Genomic DNA, 21,515 nt, shown 5'->3' with positions numbered 1-21,515 from the left:
GGGACGTTCAAAGAAGTTTTTTTAATTAATTGATTCTGACCATCAACGGAATTTATTAGATTCGGTTATCTAAAGTTCTACTAGTCTAATAACTACTAATGTTAAAAGTAGGTAACTGCTAGACTACTGTTAGTAGACTTTTCCATTCCTCACCACAATTGCAGTAAATTTGTGAAGTCAAAATATTCCCGAATATAAAACACCAAGAAATTACAAATGTATAATAAGTCCGTTAATCCCAAATCAAGGATCACCAAGGAACAGCGAAAATGCAAATCTTATTAACTAAAAAATTAAATAAAATAGACTTAGAAAAATACTATTTGGAATTGTATGGCTGGCAGCCTTGTGACATCATAGGTGCCGCTGGCTCAAGCTAGAATTCCCCAAAGGTGTAAGAGGAGACAAGTGGCGGCGGCACAATTAGTAGAGGGGTACGCGGGAGGGGGGGACATCGGAATACATTAGCGGCCGCCACCACAGGTAATTTATGCCTGGAGCAGCATTATTTCGATAACATAATGTGCTGGCTGAGTGCTGTGACTGCGTTGGCGTCTCGCCCTAAACTTATCACTGCTTCAGGAAGAAAATTAAAAAGCCAAATGAATTATTCGTTTATAACTTTCTGTAACTATATTCCAAATACTCGATATCTATTAATAACAACCATAAATCATCGCATCCAAACGCATCGGGCACAGCTCGCAATTATTTCAATCTTCAATACATTCAAACAGTGTATAGAGAACAATTGTATACGTAATACCTATAGAGTATAGAATAAAATAGGACACGTCATATTACTCGTTATATCGATAGTGTCCGGTAAGTGCTCTCTCTCGCTGCTCGAATTGATCAATGCGGCGCGGGAGGGGGCTTTGGATCGCCGGAACACGGAAAAGCTTTCGAGGCGGCGCTTCTGAGCTCGCGCCGGCGCCGCGACAACGCGGATTATAGGCACCGCTCCATACACCACTCATTAACTGATTCAGACACCTATATTGGATTATGATGCGACAAAGAGTAAGGCTCTCTTCACTTTTATAAAATAGCCTAGAACGTTTTTTGTTTTTTTTAATAGAACAGGGGGTAAACGGGCAGGTGGCTCACCTGATGTTAAGTAATACAATGCCAGAGGGCTCGCGAGTGCGTTGCCGGCCTTTTGAGAATTAGTACGCTCTTTTCTTGAAGGAATCGTTAATTTAGTGTTATCATGATTTGGAGGACATTGAAACGCTGAAAACAAAATGGTGGCGTCTATTTAGCGTATTCCATATTTAAATTTCAGGGTCACAGAAAACGATATGCAATATACAGATCTGTTAGCGAAATAAGTCTGTTTAAAAAAGATACCTGAAATACATAATTTTTGTTGAAAACCAGCTCACTGTAACTATTTATTAGTGTAGTCAATAAGTACTTCGATGACTTTGAAGCAAAGCGGTATTTATATTTATTCGGTAATGTGGGGGACTCGGCAGTTAAAATCTCCATAAAGTCATTTTGTAACGAGAGGAGAATTGGCGCCAGCCGATCCGGACTCATTTATTGACAATTAACACTTTACCTAATACGAATAACGTGTCATCCTTTAAATTACAAATTCAACGGATACGCCGACGACTTTTTTATTCGTTAATTTTTATAGGTCACAAATGTTCAATACAATTTCAAATTTGTTTGTAAAACCAATATAGCAGAACTGAAAATTGTTTTGCAATAGAACTAACTTATATGATATTTGTTAATGACAGCATTCATAAATCATATTCTCGCATAGTCGTTTATTTTACTAATTAAAAATCACGTCAATTTGAGTTTGATTGACTAAAACAAGAGACTTAGGTTGGGATTCGAACGATTATACGGCCAAGTTTACCAAGTCGAATATAGAAACATTGTTCTTGTCAAACGTGGAATGATTATAGCCATACATTATAGTTTAATAATTGAAGTTAGTGATACACCCGTGTGATTTGCTCAAAAACAAAGTTTAAAAGTGTTGTAAAGTTAAAAAAACCGTGGGAATTATTTAAATAAAGAATGAAATTAAACATTTGAATAACAAGTGAAATTCGAAAAAAAAAACCCGTCAATAAGACTTGGCTTGGTCGTGTTGCCAGGCCAAATTCTTAAAAAAAAGTAGACGTTTTAAGTAATATGTGAAGCCATATAAAAATGTAATATTTATTTATTTTTATTCACACTTTATTGCTTTATAATATAAAAACTTAACATTATTACATGTAAAGGAAAGGCAACTGGTGGCCTTATCGCTTTCGAGCGATGTCTTCTAGGCAACCAGTGTGAGAAAAGAAAAAAAAAATGTATATAAAGTACATAAGGTAGGCAAGAAGTGCAAAAAATCATGTATTACATATAGTTGTTAAGAAAAAGAAACTAAACAGGAACAAAAAACAAACTAAACTAATAAAGGATACATGAAAAAAAAATTAATAATAATAAAAAGTGCACATGGATCATAATAATTTAATTTAAGATCAGTCTCACGTCAGTTAGTAGGTATTATTAAAGTTAGGGATACGATGTGGACAGGTAATGTTTGTACAGAAGAAATTTAAAGGAACATAGAGAAGGAGCTAAGCGAATGGGGACTGGAAGTGAATTCCATAGCCTAACTGCAGAGACCTTAAAGGACTCGCCAAGAAAGAAGGAGTTATGACACGGGTTAGAACTGTAACGAGAAAATAATTTCAACTTCAAAACTAGTTAACAGTTTTATCCAATTGAAGTGGAAGTGTGAATTTTTTATTTAGCGTAGTTTGTACACTGATTTTTTGTGTAATGAGTTAAATATTACATAATTCTTTTTCTGTATTTTTAATTTCATAATTGTCCGTTAGGTGGCGCCAGCTTAGTCTTGCTCCAGTAAACAATATTGCAATATATTCATGATTTTAAGTGCAAAACTATGTAAAACTGTATGTAATTAAAATAATTTCAATTTAATTAGATTAAAAAACCAAAAACTGGTCCGACTGAAACTCAAACACTTTCGTCAAAGGCAGTGGCGTAACAATAGGGTGGCAGGGCTGGCAAAATGCTATGGGGCCTCGACCGAATAGGGCCCCTGCCCAAGAAATATTATGTTCTCTGGATGAATGTGAAGTCTCCAATACGCATTGGGCTTGCGTGGGGACTACAGGCCATTCTCTCTCGCCTAAGAGAGGAGGCCTATGGCTATTAGTGGGACATATACAACGTGTAATTGAGTACGCTGAAAATCTCGAAGTTTATTAAAATCAAACTGAGTAGGGACGATTTTTACTGATAGGGCCCCATCAAAAGAATTGCCACGAAAAAAGATTTGCCACGGGCCCCAGATGGTACAGTCACGCCACTGGTCAAGTGATGCTAAAATTAAAACAATGCTGTCGGGTAGAAAGCGCCATTGGGGGACAGTGGGTAAAGTACAACGAAACAGAGCTAATTCATGGGAATGATGACTTGTGGTATAATTAAATATACAAAATATGTAAAATGAAATGTGACTTTCATCCCAAGGGTTATGCGTATGCGCATATAATTCTCGTACATTGAAGGAAAACATCGCGAGGAAACCGGCCTGCCTTAGACCCAAAAAGTCGACTGTGAGTGTCAGGCACAGAACACTTCCCTATTAGAAATGATCATGGAACAGAAACAGAAATCCGAGACCTAAAAGGTTGCACCATAATATTTACTTATTACGCGTAAATTCAAATTGAACTCACTGAATGTATTAGATCACTTTCACTGCCCTAGTTAGAAGTTTAACTGGAGCCCACATGACAGACCTTGACAAGTGTCGCTCTACATACATAGAATTAAATATAATATAACTTAGTACAATATGGAAATACATAGGTTTACAATTAGACACGTTCTGAATTAAAGGACTGGTAATGCGATCTTCCTTTTTTCAGCATACAACGAAGATTCTTTATTTATCTTTTTGTAACTTCATAACGTTGCTTTAAAAGTATCAATAAATCTGAAATTGTTATTAGTCCTAGCTTGACCTTAACGTTACTTCTAAGAACCAAATATATGTACCAACTGGAAACTTTATAGGAATCTTTTGGTTTCCAACTACGGAAGGTGGGGTGGGGTGCCTTAATAACGTTCTTTGAGAAAACTTTTCTTGTGAAAATGTATAGAAACGGGCAGGAGGCTCATCTGATCTTAAGTGTCACCGTTGCCCATGGACACTCTCAGTACCAGAGGGATCGTAAGTGCTTTCCCGGCCTTTTAAGAATTGGTACCCTATATTGGTTCAGAAATTTAATGGGCAGCTTCCACATAGTGGTGCTGGCGTAGTGTTAAGGCGCTCAATTGTGGAACAGTGGGTTTGATACGGATGGCATTTTTTATTCTGCCCTGACGTCCGATGACGAATCTCAGCTACAGGTATTAATAGTAAAAAAAAATTTTTTACATTTGCCGTAGATATTCTTCGTCGTACTTGAATTATGATTGCATACGTTCGTTATTCGTAATAGGTACTTCCATCCTTATTTATCTAGTCCATGGTACAATTTATATGAGAGATATTTTCTTAATTTCACAATACGCAGGTGTATGTAACAGCACATATTATTATTACATTAAATAAGTGTTTTAAAGCTTCCCGTTGCAGAGCAGGTGTGAACGTAGTGTTGTCGACACCTCGCTTGTCGTCATTAGCTCACATTAGCGTCTTTGGACTGTCAAATACTTTATGTCAATGTGACAAGCGCCTGACGAGGTCTTACACTTGATCAACGTCATTATAAATGGAAAGAAAAATATTGAGCAACAATTTGTTTTGAGTTTCTTAAGGTCGAACATCGAATTTTCGCTCCCTTCCAGTAGCCACCTTTAGACGAATGGTTTCGTGAAAACCATAAACTTTTTTTCTTATTATTATTATAAAGTTGATTGTAGCTTAGAGAACGCAACTGTTTATTTATTTCGTACCTACTCCTACTAAAGATGGAATACATAATACGTAAAAAAATTCAAACATTTACGAAAGGAAAATCAATGAAAAATTATTAAATACATTTAACTAAGTATTACTAATACCTAATTCGGCTGTATTCAAACTCAAACTTAAAGTAACTTTATTCATATAGGTAAACACGTACGGTAGGTACGTACCTACACTTATGAACGTCCGAAAAGAAGTTAAATCAATTGTAAATTTACATAAACTACCAACTGGTAGTTTATTTAAATAATTACTATTGTTTAGCGAAAGTCAAGGGCGTAGAGCGAGCAAGAAGAACTGGCAAGAAACTTTCCGCCACTCTTTTTAATCGTTAAGTTTGAGTCATATTGATGGTGTGAAAATGAGGGTTTGTACGAGAGGACTATAGTTGAGATTGGGTAAGTGAAATGTGTCCCTACCGATTGGATTATAGCAATAAAAATATAAAAGTACATAACTTTGTTATAACATGATCAAAAATCCTTTTTTTTAACGATTTTTTATATTTAAGATAGGGGTTATAAGTGTTATGGTAGAGCCTTTATACGTTGGTGAATGTCGAGGCTGTTCAACTGTGCAACTTCTTGACACCACGTGAGATGATTGAAAAGGACAAAACTATTTGAATTAATCAATCAGTGCACTAGTATTAAGTGCTAAACAGTGGTAAGTGAAAAAATACAACACAAAAACAGCGGCTTTCCCTTAATAGAGACTGTAAGTAGTTTTATTTGACACTTTCTTATGTTAAATATCATTTTTAGTCAATTTGGTTAGACTTAAATTACCTATTAGTCTTAAGTTAGGCTAGTTCGTAATTGTTTTATTATGAACAGACAATATATAAAAAAATATAAGAAGACTGAAAGCTGTTTAGCTATGACATTGTTATGTGTTTATGTAATAACCTACCTAATAATACACTAACATAATGGATAATTAATTAAACATATAGCCGTCACATGCCTAAAAATAAAAAAAATAAAAAAAATCGAATAATAACAGCCCTGTGCATAATTGAAATGAGATAAATATCTTTATCAAAGCGCGACGCCTACGCACCATTAATCATTACTCTCTGACAAATTCATCCCACCTATATCAAAATCTTTCTAACAATAGGTTACGCAATAAGTGGCAGGGGGCCGATATTGACGTCACGGGCGAACGGCACGAGCCACGTTGCACAAACCTCATCCATTGTTCCATTTATTGAGCTATTGACGGGTCCCGACTAATTGTTAGAGCGAGCGAGAGCGATATACGTTCCACAACTCGAGCGAACGAGACAGCTAACCCTAATCCCTATAAATAACTCAGCCCCTAATGCGCAGGCGCCAGCCTTTTTTTTTGGTGTTATTAACTCCACTCGATGTCAGGTAAACAAATAAATACATTTTGGTTTGTGAGTAATTGTGGTGTAAAATTTCACATACCTTTCTTTTGAGGAATTTGTTTCAGCGTTATTGGTGTTTTGCAAGTGATACTCGTTTTTAAAAGAGATATATAAGCTGGAAATAGCTAAAAAGTTGGCTCATATTTGGTATATTTACACTAGACTTGCGTAATAATTTCATTAATCATATGAATATAGAACGATACAAGATAAACGTGTTTTAGTAGAACAGCAAGAAAGGGAAGTTTTTTTATTATAATAAAAAAAATCGGTAGAAAGAATAACAATCTTTGCACACAAAGGATTAGTAAATTTATCGTAGACGCATTTGTAACTTAAAGCGAAATTTATCGAAAGCTTTTGCGTGTTTAGAAGATTAGTTTAAAAGGTCGAAATGTGGTAAAATAGGTCTAATGCATATAAGATCTATTTGAATACAATTAGAGCCGATGGCAAGCAATCTTTGATCCCTTTGAGAATGGGACGGGTTTTGGTATGCCACTTGTGTGGACCTTCTTCGGACGAGCGCAAAAGTTGCACGGCCGCAGATCAGGCAAAATAATAAACAGCTTCGATATAAGAGTCTTTCCTCCAACTTTGATTGTATTCTCTTTGGAGAAGATCTTGGGCCGTAAGGTTAAAGTGCAAAGGCGCTAATTAAAGATTTAAGTTGGCGCCCGGTACCACCGGTGACCCGAAAGCTGGGGCTTTCCTCGTTTATCGAATAAGTATCAATATAGCGAGGAAATGCTGCCAGCGTTATAGGTACACTGCCACAGGGATCAAACTTTTTAAACTTGTATTGATTTTATATTTATCAATTATTATTAATATTACTTATCTAAGTTAGGAATATTGTAAATACTGTAAAAATAAAATTATTTAAAACAAATCACGAAAGAGGTATGAAAAAGGAACATTTATTTGCATCGCAAGATTACATACAAGGAACTGAACAAATAATACCACTGTCTGACTTCTCATTAATAGCAATTTATCTTATTAATTGAATTCACTCATTAAGTCCTGTGATACATTAAAAAAGTTTGTTAGTACTAAAAACTTCGAACGGTGTTTGTTCTGAATACTTAAATATTGTAACATTTGATGCACCTATAGGTACCTCCATGGCCATTCCTTAACTATGTTTAGTTGCATGAACGATTAGAAAATGAAAATCTCAAACATTTAATCCGAATAAATGCAATTTAACAATGGTTATAACTTAGGAATTATGTATCACTAAAGAGATGATTTCAAATCGGTTTGATAACTCCATAGATTACCATAGATTACAGACTTTTGATTAGTATAGACAAGTTATTTATAATATTGTTTTTTTATTGCTAAGTTGCGAATTGACCAAATTTAAATACAAACATTATCAAGAACAATATAAAACAGATTTTTACTATTAAATAACTTAAAAAGCGATTTAAAATATAATTTCCCATAGGCGGTATTGCGCACGCGTCGTTGATCGACGCGCTAATCTCAATCTGATATCAGATCAGTTATCTGAAGATCACATCTCAAAGGAATTTTAATTATTTTCCGCTTATATATTATACTTATATTTTTACTATGAATCAGTTTACGTGTGTAAAATGTAGAATTTGTAATAAAATTTAAATTAATATTTACATTTATTATTAATGAACTACTTAGAATTCACGAGTAATATTTAGAAAACAAAATGAAAATATACGAAAGCTTAAAACATCCTATTTTTGACTCAGCTAGAATGACATTAGTATTGACAATCACACAAACTACATTTTTTTAATATAACGGGCAAACGGGCAGGAGGCTCGCCTGATGTTAAGTGATACACCCGCTCATGAACACTCATAATAATGGGCTGCTGGTTCCACATAGTGGTGGTGCGCGGACAAAATGAACTACATATATGCTATGAACTTTGATGTGATATGCTTGATCTAACGCTTTAAACTGTTTCAATAGTCCTGGAGATTTGATCTCCATACCTTTATATAGAATTTCGTTGCAAACAGTTAATGTAACACGATGAAGTAAATCCTAGACCAAAATTCATAAAACGTTTCTTTTCACGGACCCAGTCGCTAAATAGTTTGTAATTAATTGGTCCCAGCCAAGGCTATGGGACACAATACACAAAAGATAAGATCGAGCGAGTGGCGACTAATAGTGATGCCGAGATTAACGTTTTTTTTTAAATTTAAACCAACAAATAAGGCTGTATTCTAAAATGTTTCTCAAGTAACGTTATCATTGCTGTCAACAATGTCTGGTATTAGGAAGTATTCTATATATTCTAATTATAATAACTAAAAATTTAGATAAATAGTGTATTTTTTTTAAATACATATTAAGCATTTTATTGATTACAATCAAGTATTAACAATCTCTTTAATCTACAAAGTAATAATTAAAATAATCAAAAAGGATGATGGATTATAAGTGGATGTTAGTATTCATTCAGTATTAATAATTTAAAAAGAAACTTAAAATTAAAATGATATTGCTATCTATTTATTAAAAAATAAATCAGTGGCGCTACAACCTCTTTAGGTCAGATTTCTGAATCTGTTTCATGATCATTTTTAAATCTAATAGGCAAGTAGGTGATCAGCCTCCAGTGCCTGGCACACGCCGTCGACTTCTTGGGTCTAAGACGTGTCGGTTTCCTCACGATGTTTTCCTTCACTGTTCGAGCAAATATTAAATGACATAAAAAGAAAATCCATTGATGCACAGCCGGGGATTGAACCTACGACCTCAGGTATGAGAGTCGCACGCTGCAGCCACTAGGCCATCTATTTATTAAACTAAGAAAAATTGTCTTACGTCAAAAATTGTCGTAGCTTCTCCATCAAACTCTAGAATGACATGCAGTTAGCTTTTTAGATTAATTTTTTATACTGAGAATCCCTTGAAAGGTATAGTTTCACTGTAACAACTTTTTCGTATTTCTATATAAAGGTATGTGATGAAAAGTGATATAATATAAGTGCCACAAGCACTAAGATTTATTTTATAAGAAGATGATCGTAAAAAATTGGTAAAGACAAGTTTGCTCTAGATTAGAATCAATAAAGGAAGTGAGTTCCGGTCGTCTCGCCACTTATCTGATGTCGTGATGGACCGGTGTTGATTTATGATCCCACATTCCACAGCTGACGAATTGCACAAAAACTCGTTAATCGCTAATTAAGGTGCGCCCACCCTTGCGCCTGACATCAACGGAGAGCTTTTTTGGGACATTAATTCTCTCTTAAAAGGGTCACAACTATCTTTTCAACTTTAAATACATTTTTTAACGTAGACTCTTTATGAAGGTTGGTTGAGTTTGTTAAGTTAGTTAACAAAATCTTTATATTATCTCTTATATAAATGATTATAAATTAATTTGAACTGGTCTTTAGCTCTGTTTAATTCATGATAACATGACTAAAAACAACTACAACAAAGGAAGGCTCAATAGGCTCCGTAGACTCGTTTGAATATCCTATAGAAAGAATACAACAAATTTGATCGAAACGAAACGATGTTATCAGAAACTAAAATTAATAATTTATTACATACATCAAAACTTAATAGAAATTATATTTTTTTTAAATTAAAGGCTTGGTTTGGCACATATATATCCTGTACGTTCTACGGCTCAAAAACTGTGCATTGGTAATGACTGCTTACAAAGATGGCCGCTATTCGAGTAACCCAAGTTACCATAACACACTCCACAGTATTCCCTTCTGTTATTTTTACCGTTTTTGTTATATTTATAAGGAAAATCTTAAATCTGACACACAAAATATATAGAAAGTTGTTGAAATAAATCTACATGTTACCGAAATTATATCGTCAAGTGTTCAGAACTCAAAGTCCAACACCTTTATGGACCTCGTAAAGCGATCGACTCCTGCGCATCCCTACATCTTTACATGACACCGCACGATATTGACTTATTGTTTTTTATTAACATATGAAACATGTGTTCACGTATAAAGCGGTACTTTGTCATCCCCACATTAAAATATGACGTAATGAAAAAATATGAATAAAATGGAAGTATTAAAACGCATCTAAAATGACATTTCAGTCCCGTGACAATGTACATATAGCATATAAAATAATACGCTAAATCTGTGTTTTTTAATTGCATCTAGAAGGCGTCATGTCGGTTGGTACGGCATAGCATTATCTATCCCTAACAAAATTTTTAACCTTTTCTTATAGAACATGGGGCAAATGGGCACGAGGCTCATCTGATGTTAAGTAATACCACCACCCATGGCCACTCAATGCCCGCAAGTGCGTTGGCCTTTTAAGAATTGGTACGCTCTTTTCATGTACCTAAGACGAATTAGTGCGGTAATACTTCAGTGGGCAGCTGGTTCCACATAGTGGTGCGTGGTAAAAACTGCCTTTAAACGCTCAGTTGTGGATAGGTGATAGGAAGGAATGTTAAAATTAGAACGATAGCTCTAAGATTCACAGTCAAGTGCAAATTGAACTACGGGGCTAAACATTGGCAATACGGTGATTTATATAGATCCTTTCTGCACCCTTTTGTCATGCGGTGCGATGAGTAAGGGAAAGACTATGCCACTGGCGCCGCCTTCGACCGCCGTGGCTACCTGCTGTCTTTACACAATGCACTCTTCCGTTAGTAGTCTGAGGGCAGTAAAATGACGTCATAACCAAGAATAAGGGTTTGTATGGCGTATGTAGTTGCGTCGCCGTCGGCCGGCTATAGCCTACCGAACGCTCACAAGCGGTTTTGTGCAACATTTGAGTATTCTCAGTACTTAAAAAACAAAAGTTCTGTTTGGTGTTTCAGCTTGTTAGCTTTCTTATAGCTAAGCGAGTTTAGACGCACGCACACTAGCTCATCCGCACATGTGACCGCGTTACAAATTCTAAATCAATATCAGATCGAGATTAAAATCTGCCACTCCATTATTTATAAGTTGTACTATCAGATAAATCCATTACGCCGGCGTATAATTCCTCAATAAATTTTATTAATTAGTATATTTTTCTACATTTAAAAATCAGTTATGATGTGTCCGGAGCGCGGGGGTCGACGCGTCACGGGAATACAGACTTTGCGCTGCACACAATAAGATTGCAATTCCTCAAAACACATTCCAATGAACGGTTTCGTTAAGTTTCCTGCGACATTATTAAATTATGCGCATAATATATCAATAATATATTTTAAGAATGCCATTACAAGCCGCTATAAGACGGTCGTAAAGCATCTATTTACTTACAATAAAACAAAAATTACACACCTGCTTTCTACTTCCACTACTTACAACATAATTAAAATGATGCCTTTATGGCTGGCAATTTACGCAATTTCGAGAGGGAGAGCGCTAACAATATGCAAGTTCGTATGTAAATATATAATGGTAGTTAATCCGAAATGTCATTTCTATTTTATTAACTTAACAAGAAAAAACTTTTACGCTTATGGCTGAGATCAAATGAGAGTGCTAGCAATATGTTGTTACTGAAATATGACTCTTATCAGAATGGTATAAATGTTACATTACAATATTCGTATTAAGGTGGGAACTGACCAACGTTACGAGGTGTAATGTAACATGTAATGTAACATGTAATGTAATGTTACACAGCGAACATTCGTGCATTCAGTACGTCGTGTTACGGGGAAACACGACGTAACACGACGTACTGACTGCACGAATGCTCGCTGTGTAACATTACATTACATGTTACATTACACCTCGTAACGTTGGTCAGTTCCCACCTTTAGCCGAGCTTGTCTGCTTCGCTTGGCTGGCTCTAACATCCTCACTGTATTTTAATATTTACTTTGATTACATGGTAAAATTTTTGGCTTTAAATAAAAAAATGTATATAACTCGTACACCTGGTTATTGGGTAATGTAACTAAGTATAGTTTGGCCAAAATGTTTTTTTTAATTTATACGATAATACTATATTTGTTTTAAAATACTATTAAATACTATTTTCGATTATTTGAAAATTTATTGTCATTAACCTTCACGATTTCTTCTATGCACATTTGCAAGTTTTTGTGTAATTTATTACATTTACGTCACACGACGCGCGGAACTCATATAGGTAGAATAGTTTTAAGATTATTGTTCGAATTAAGTCAGTGTTCCTACATACCGCTTTGGATAAATATATGAAGGAAATTCAGAGACAGACACGCATGACCACCATATTAGTTCTAAGTAGATTAATAAATACTTTTTTAAGTTTTAATGCCTGCTTATTGCCACAATAACAATGTGTGTTTCCCGGATATCTAGTAATTAAACTTAATTGTTGTTTTAATAACCGTAATACCTATTACTACAGAAAAAGTTATTAAAATAAGTAGAAAGAAAATTTCCCTATTAAAGTAGGGAATAGGTTATGATATATATAAGTTTCTGGCCAGTCCTTGACCAAATCATGAAAAAGTTGGCAACTGACATGGCAGTTCCACTATCAAGCCATGAAATTATAAATGTTAGTTCAATTTAGTGATTTAATCTTAGTATCATTGCTAAAAATTAATTTGATCCAAAAAATGTATGTATCAAAAAACCACGCGTGTCCAAGTATTATTTTTATGGTGAGATTCAATAAACGAAAATATACATTTGTTTTAATTAAATGTATACTAAAATAATTAAATATATGTGTTGTAATTAATGTGAGAATTCACTTATTATTTTTTTATTACAATAGCCATAACATTAAGTGAGAAACGATTTCCTGATGTGATTTTAAATATGAATATAAATATTATATGCTTCTATTCATTAACAGAATTACCTAACCACTTGCAAGACAATTTCTACTTATTATATAGGCTCGGTAAATTGTCCTAAACTTTTTTTTTATGAAGGACTTTTTTTTTATTGTATTTTTTTATTGCACTGTACAGGCCCGCGAGCGTATGCAGTCGCTATCGTAGGGACTGTAGGGCTGGTAATCTCTTACCATTTTATTTCCTCCTGAGCCCGTCATACCACTTGCTACCTAACTAACCACCAACTAACCTAACCTGTAACAAATGTATGGTTTTGCTGGAGTTCAAACCCAGACTCCATGAGTCCCTTAGCCACGGAGGCAGTGTCAACAACAGTTCCAGCTCGCCTTGTTGTTGCTTGAACAGTCTTTTCTTAAATTTAAAATAATCCTTGCAAAATGTAATTGAGAAATACAAGTTCTAGTAGTCTGCGGAAAGGGATATGTGAAATTTGAGGTCGCTGCAGTGGATACATTTATTATGTTGACAACACTTACGTTATCATAGATCTTGATTCTTAATATGAACAAATTTAAAGTATTTTGTAAATAAATCAAATGACGCAAGCAAATGAGTAATTCTTAGTTCGCGCCTTGCCTTCCTACATCCTAATGTGAACGAAAGATTGAGTTGTTTTACACTTAAAACCATGGCAACAAATACGGAATTATAATTAGTAGATGTTTTTTTTTTGTTGTAATCAGGTAACTCTAGCGTTTGCTAACTAACATCCTTAGTTTTAGATACCTAAAGTGACAGTAAAACTTACACGTAAGCGTTATGCATCATATGTTTTAGAATCTGTAGAGTCGTACAGTTATTAATTTTGATATAAGTATATAATCTGTAATCCCGTTTGAGCATCAACTGTTACAATGTCATTCATTTGTTTCGTTCCATAAAATTAATCAATATTTCTATAATATATACGTATGTAAGCACAGAAACTATGAGTTTTTTTTTTATTGATACTCCCCCCACAATATGACAGCTATTAATTCCCCTATTACTGAGTTAGACCTATGAAGAACCTATAATAGTTTGATTATTGTCGTTAGTGATTTTAAAATAGGTGTATGTGAACACGAGGTGTTAAAGAATTACTTGCTACCTGTGTTTTACATAAAACACATTGGAAAAACAACTTTTTTTTTAAAACTATCGTCCGTTGAAATTTTAAAGGCGGAAATAACTTCAAGGTTTTTCCATTAGTCGATTTTACAATTGTGAAGGTTAATCTAAGCCTAGATAGAGGTAATGTAGAGCTTACGAGCGAATTATTTTCAAGTTTATTACTGTTTTTAAAATATAAACAAGAGCTTTTAAGTGTTCAAAAAAATGCCTTAAGAATGATAGATTTTATGTCATATATTTATTATTCTAAAAAAAACTTACGATTAACAAACGGCACACCGCAGAGATCACTCACTGAACAAGAGTCACAGCACTAAACAGTTCACTAAAGACGGGCGACAAAACACGTGTGCACAAGGCGAGCGTCGCCGGAATACTGCAGCCCCGCCCAGCGAGCGCATTGGGCGAAGGCGGGGTCGCGGAAAACGGGCTTTTCCGTGTGAGGGGCGCGCGGGTAGCGGGGCGCGGTGGGCGGAGATTTACGAGGGGGCTCGCGCGGCCCTAATGGAGCTTTGTTTATGGCGGCCTTCCCTAATTAATTGGTACTTGGCTTAAATCAATCGCGACGTTAATTATTGTGCTCGGCCGTACTTGGCCCCATACCCCTATGCTGCACCTTGTGTACTTATGTCTAGTAATTCAGTAGCTTAGCACGTCAATCATGATCACGTTAAAAAAGAATTTATTAAATGGTAAAAGAGAAAGAGAGAAGAAACTATATTTTTTAATTTAATAGGTATATATAATATATGATTTTTTGAGTTAAAGAGTGAAGATATAAAAATCAAACTAGGTATGAGTATGAAGAATTCGAAGATTTTTTTATAGTTTGTTATAAAAAAATCTTCGAATTCAATGAAAATAAATTGGTATCTAATAATAATATATTATAATAATTCACTCACTTTACTTCACTGATTAATTCAAAAAAATATATGTAGTACCTATATATAAATAAGTTACTTCCGTACTGATTCTACCAATAAAAGTGAATATTTGGATTCCTTAATCAAACTGACAGATTAAATTACTTTAGTATTTTTATTTTTAGTATGCATTTAATTCATAAGAAGTGAATTACTCGAATTATAGTGCTTTTCCCTCTCGTTCTGTCAAATCGTGTTTACGCTGTGATCAACAGAGACGCATAAGTAGGAATTTTTTTATGATAAGCTTTGTAAGAAAGAACCAATAATTGTTCTTGCAAGGAGAGTCTCGGGTAAAACGTAATAATAACTGATTTAAAACGTTCAATTTTAAAAATGAGCAGTGTTGGCCTAGTGGCTTCAGCGTGCGACTCTCATCCCTCAAGTCGCAGGTTCGATCCCCGGCTGTGCACCAAGAGTCAAGACTTTCTTTCTAGGTGCGCATTTAACATTCGCTCGAACGGTGAAGGAAAACATCGTGAGGAAACCGACATGTCTTAGATCCAAAAAGTCGACGGCGTGTTTCACACACAGGAGGCTGATCACCTTGCCTTGCTTATTAGATTGAAAAAAAGGAATCATGAAACATATTCAGAAAGCTGAGGCCCAGACCTTAAGAGATTGTAGCGCCACTGATTTATTTTATTTAAAACTTTCAAAGAAGAAAGAATAAATGTATGTATGTCTGTTTTGTAACAGCAAAACAACCAAACGGTTTTCCTATCGCTTTTATGTTTATTTATCAAGGCTTTTTCTCGAAGGGGTAGGCAGAGACCACGGGTCTCCACTTGCTACAGTCCTGACATACCTATCTCGCTTCATCCACTTTCATGACATTCACCATGCATGCTCGTCGGCTTAACTAACAACGGCTAAACTAACTTGTCCCAGAGCACCTTCTGGATTTGGTCCAGGACCGCCGCCCATGTCTCAGTGCAAGAGAGCTCGCGAGTGCGGTGCCAGCCTTTTAAGAATTGGTACGCTCTTTTCTTGAAGGACCCTAAGTCGAATTCGTTCGGAAATACTTCAGTAGGCTGCTGGTTCCATGTATTGGTGGTGCGCGCCAAAAACTGCCTTAAAGAACGCTCATATTTGATAACCGTATCTCATTCATCCGTTCATGGCCAAACCACATAAGCATTCTCTTTTGTATCCTTCAGCCTTCTCTCTTCCTCTTTTGACCCACACTGCTCATGTCTGCTCACACTGTCACATTAATATGATTCTCTAAATGTTTTATTTTTCATCAAGACCCTGAGAAAAAGTGAAATGTTGGACTGTTAAAAAGATCATCTTTATTTCTAAGATAATGTATAATACATAATCGGAAATATTTAATTTTCCAGGAAGTAATTAGCAATTGGCTTAAGGGTAGGTACTTTGCGAGGATTCTAAGTAGGTACTTGCGTGGGAAAGTTTTTGTTGCATGTTTAGTCATATGTGTATGCTTTAAATTTTTATTAAGAAATTATTATTATAGTACTTACAATATTCTTAACCTACATAGTAATAATAATAATAAATTAAAACAAATTTGAAAAGTTTGGTCCCCGTGGCCGTGTTTAGTGTTACCTTTAATGCTGGTAGCATATCTTCGCTGTATTGCGATACATATTCGTTAAGCGAGGAAAGCACCATCTCTGTGGTTACCGGTAGGTACCTACTATGTACCAGGCGCCAACATAAATCTTTAATTAGCGGTGCACTGAAAGCCCTCGGTCCAAGAATCTCCAAAGGGAACTAAATCTAAGTTGGAGAAAAGACTTATGTTTGATCTGTTTATCATTTTCCGCCTACTCTGCGACCGCCCAGCTTTTGTGCTTCCCCGAGAGAGGTGAGATGTGGCTAAAGTGTCCACACAAGTAGCATCCCATACCAAAGCCTATTCTATCCTCCAAATAAAATTGTATTTGTTTTAAAATTAAATTTCGGAAAACACATTGATTAGTTAGTTAGTAGGTACATATAAAACAATGTAACACAATTTTTACTTATTTAATTACGATAATTATTTCATACAATAATTTTTTTTCACCTAATTAACTTAACTTAATTTTTTTACTTAATTTCACCTAGTAATTTACATAATAACATATCTCTTAAACTGCTAACATTGTTTATTATTATCAAGCCTATATTGCTCACACTAAGTACAATATATTAACACTTATTTAAGTTACATAATAAAACTTAATCATCATACCCGTTTTTGATAATCAGCGTGTCCTGTGGACACATAGGCCTCTTCCAGCTGCTTCCATTCTTTTCTGTTGTTAGCTCTTCTTGTCCAAGTCGTGCCTCCTATTCTCTCTTTATCGTCTGCCCATCTCTTGCTCTGTCTTCCTTTATACACCGCGTGGTTGCCATTCTGTAATTATTTTTGTCCATATCAACCTGCTATCTCTCGTCATGTGCCCCGTCCAGCGCCATTTCAATTGCCTTATTTTCTTTATGTTCTCTTTGGTCGTTGATCTTATCTCTTAAAGTAAACTACTAACATATATTCTATGTGTTATAAGAATATATTGATTATATTATAGTTCTGGTGCAGTGAGGAAACGGTTAAGTAGCGAAATCGTATACGGAATTGGTGACTGCTAGTGGAGTTCGTGAGCTCCACTCAGATAGCAGATCTGTACTGCGTAATACTTTTCAGGCACTTTCAGCCTACTTGTGTATTATAAAGGAAATAGTAGCAATATACAAGAATTGCCCAATATCCCAAAAGCAGGTACAGTACTAAATCACTCACTTGTATTCTCGCGTAGTTACGGTGTACAACACCAGTGACATTTTTACTGAAAATAAAAACAAAACAAAGAAAATAAAAACCTTTTTAGATATTGTTAAATAGGATATTTAGTTTAAAAGAAAGTGCACTAGCCCCCACACTAAAATTCCCTTTGTCGTTCGTAGACAGCTAGTCTTTACCATATGTCATGTTAACGATAGGTACTTGACAATAATTTCTACATAACACTTCATTTTATAATTAAACTATTGGTGTACAAAAATATTTAATTCATATTAAACCATTGTATGTAGGACAGGTGGAGATGATGTATGTATGTATTAAGTTTTAAAGCTTTGAAGGACAAAAAGCGTTGGGCGAAGAAAGTGCGTTTTTTGTGTAGCTTATTTGAAGATTTGCGATGTGAATAATGTGATGTGGTCGATGTTTGTTTCCAAAAAAAATAAGAGACATTCAAATACTATGTAATCAGAATTTTTCTGCATTCATCCGTAGGGGGAGGTCAGTTTTAATTGATATAGTCAAAATAATATATTAACGTTTATGTATAAGTACACAATTCGTAATTTTACTTCTAAATTATAAAAACACAAAAGTTGTGTTTCTTATTCTTAAAATTTTAAACTTTGATTATGTGACCCCTTGACGGGAACTTGACCCACCCACAGACGCAGAATTGTGTCTCAGTACCGAACATTCATGAAACTTTATTCGATTGCGTATAGTTTAGAATTGTTAAAATTAATGTAGATTTTAAAACATAAAAATTCAATACTAATATGAGGAAATATATTTTTATTTGTTTTCTACGAATAAACTAACTACCTACTGGGCTGAGTAAAACATTCTTTCTCCATTCCCATGCTACATTAGTAACATTAACATAGGGTACCTATATTTAACCTTGCCTAAAGGGGAGTCCCTTTAATAGCATATTTTAGTTTAGTTATTGTTTTTAGTTAAGAAAATTGTTAATAATTAAGTTCAAGATTTTATTATATAATACATACGAGTATATATGTTCATTACCTACTCGCTAGGTTAGTAAGATTTCCTAGGTTTTACTATACCTACTTATCTTTGTTTTAGTTTTCACATAGGTTATTATTTCCAAAATATTTAAAATGTCTGTTTAGCTGAGCAAAGATAGAACTGCTGTGCTGTTCTATATTAATACAATATGTAGTTGATATAAATTTAATAGCGTGTGATATGATATGTACGATACAAATAATATAAGAATTGACTTATTTGCTCGCCATTGTGTGTGGCAGAATATGCGAACTTACGATTGTACCACCACCACCTTACACATTTTTGTACCATATTCTTGCAATAAATTATTATTATATAACCGAATCGCAAAATATGCCGCTAAGTGCAAAACTCGAAGACTAAATTATTACTTAATTTATTCCTTGAACTTAAAGGAAGGTTTGTACAGAGAAAAATTGGAAAATATAAAAATATATTTATTCCGAACAGTCTCTGTAGGATAGCATAGCAAAATGTTCCATATGTTAAAAACATATTATCAACACGAAGTTCGCGGCTAGTCTGTAATAATTATATTACAATGATTCACTCGACAATCTCAATCTTATCTTACATGGTATACGCTACTTAATGAGATAATTAAGAGATTTTAATCAGTATAATGTTTAATCTTAAAATAAAGAGCAACTCTTTAATACGTTGTTTTTATTATTCAAATACGAAATCCATATCGAAATTTTCATTACATGATTTAGACCACTACTTTTGATGCCCCTAATAAAACTAAGTTAAGGCACTTTCAGTATAAGGACGTACCATATTCCTAAAGACAAGAATGCCTTCTGGTGAAGGTGTGTGGACATAACTATTTTCTAAAGAATGTCATTCAGGGAAAGAAGTAAGTAAAGATGTTGCTGGTAGCTGCTGCAAGGTAGCTGCCCCTAACTGCCCCTTCTGGCAGTGCCCTTGCCTCTTGTATTATAATAATCCCATACTACATGCGAAAGACATGTATATATGTCTGCAAAGTAACATTTTAGTTCAATGGTGATCATTTTGTACATTGCATTAACAATTAATTACTTAAGATGTCAAACATTGTGTAAAACAAAAAACTTGGCTTGTCCGTTCTACGCCATCGATTTGAGAACCAGCAGTAAATGAAAAATTTGAAGAATTTAGCATTGAATATGTATTTATTTATTGACGTTCATAACGACGATTTTTGAATTTTGAATTTTTGCAAGCCGACATCTTGTTCCCAGGGAAACATATTTATCTTTGCCCTTAAAAGCTAAAAGCATTGAATAAACTATGTTTTCTTAAATGATATCGTATGGGTACGAAAGCGGTGACATAAAGAAGAAAATATATGTAACGCATTTTTATCCATAAAATACTAAAATCTGTCGAAAGTTGTGTTCAATTTTGAAAACCTTGTAAAATTATTGCGCTCATTATTTGCGTTTAAAGTAAGTATTAATGTAATTATGGTTTAAAAATATGTGCCTCGAGCTGCTTTAAATTTCGAAACAATATCTGTGTTTGTTTTTTAGTTTTAATAACTTAAAAATATGTAGGTATTTATGGCATAACAACACTGAAATACGGTATATGGTAATGTACCACAAATGTAATAAAACGCGTGCGTATTGTGAATCATACTTATACATATATTTTTAATGTAATTGGAGGAAAACGGGCAGGAGGCTCATCTCGAAAGTGCGTTGCCGGCCTTGTAAGACTTGGTACGCTCTTTTCTTGAAGGACCCTGAGTCCAAAATACTTCAATGGGCAGCTGGTTCCACATAGTGGTGGTGCGCGGCAAAAACTGTCTTAGATAACGGTCAGTTGTGGAACGACGGACGTCGAGGTGATACGGATGGTATTTTGTTTTCTGCCTTGACGTCCAGTATGAAACTTAGCTGCAGATATTAGTCCGAACAACTCCTCTGACCACTCTCCATGGTAAATGCGTTGGCAGATTCAGAGAGACCCCGCATCAAGCGCTATATTTTGGATATGAAAAATTATGTATGAATATAGAACAAAATTTAACTTTGATTACCTTCCCAACCTTAATTATTTCATGACTATGAGTAACACCCTAATCTTTAAATGGCTTCAATACTGAATAGTATAATTTAGTTAATCTTAATGGCAGTTTCTAGTGCAAAACCTGGGCACATATTAAAAATGTAGGTACCATAAATTTTATTACCATGAAGGTAATTGTATGGAAATCTTTCTGACAATAACCTTACTAACATAATCCTCTTACGGGAGTCAAAAATATATGTATTATTTGTAAACAAAAGGCAGACATGAAAACGCTTTGTCGGCGTCGCGGAACAATGGAACTGACGAACTGTCTCACCGATAACGGATCGTCGCTTATCAGAACTCGTAACCTGCTAGAGCGCTTACGTTCCCACACTTGTATTTCGCCGAATTTTGCAAGTTTCTTTTGTTTCATGAACATTAGCAAATGTTTCCCTTTGATTTTATTTAAAGGGATTAAGTAGTACTTATAGGTACATTGTCTTGAAGTCAGT

The 21,515-nt window shown here is 34.7% G+C and overlaps 1 protein-coding gene across 2 annotated transcripts in view; it reads right to left on the bottom strand.

Moving 5' to 3' along the window:
• Positions 1–14,656, bottom strand: part of LOC125050940 (GATA-binding factor A-like) — a 47,141-nt gene extending 32,485 nt beyond the window's left edge. For both annotated transcript variants that reach the window (XM_047651029.1, XM_047651030.1), the window contains exon 1: positions 14,548–14,656. The gene's annotated coding sequence lies outside the window, so the exon portion shown is untranslated. The remainder of the gene's footprint in view (positions 1–14,547) is intronic.
• Positions 14,657–21,515: the final 6,859 nt, after the last annotated feature.

The sequence above is a fragment of the Pieris napi genome, chromosome 7, assembly GCF_905475465.1.
Source record: "Pieris napi chromosome 7, ilPieNapi1.2, whole genome shotgun sequence".
Lineage (NCBI taxonomy): Eukaryota > Metazoa > Arthropoda > Insecta > Lepidoptera > Pieridae > Pieris > Pieris napi.
This window is presented reverse-complemented; position numbering and strand designations above follow the sequence as displayed.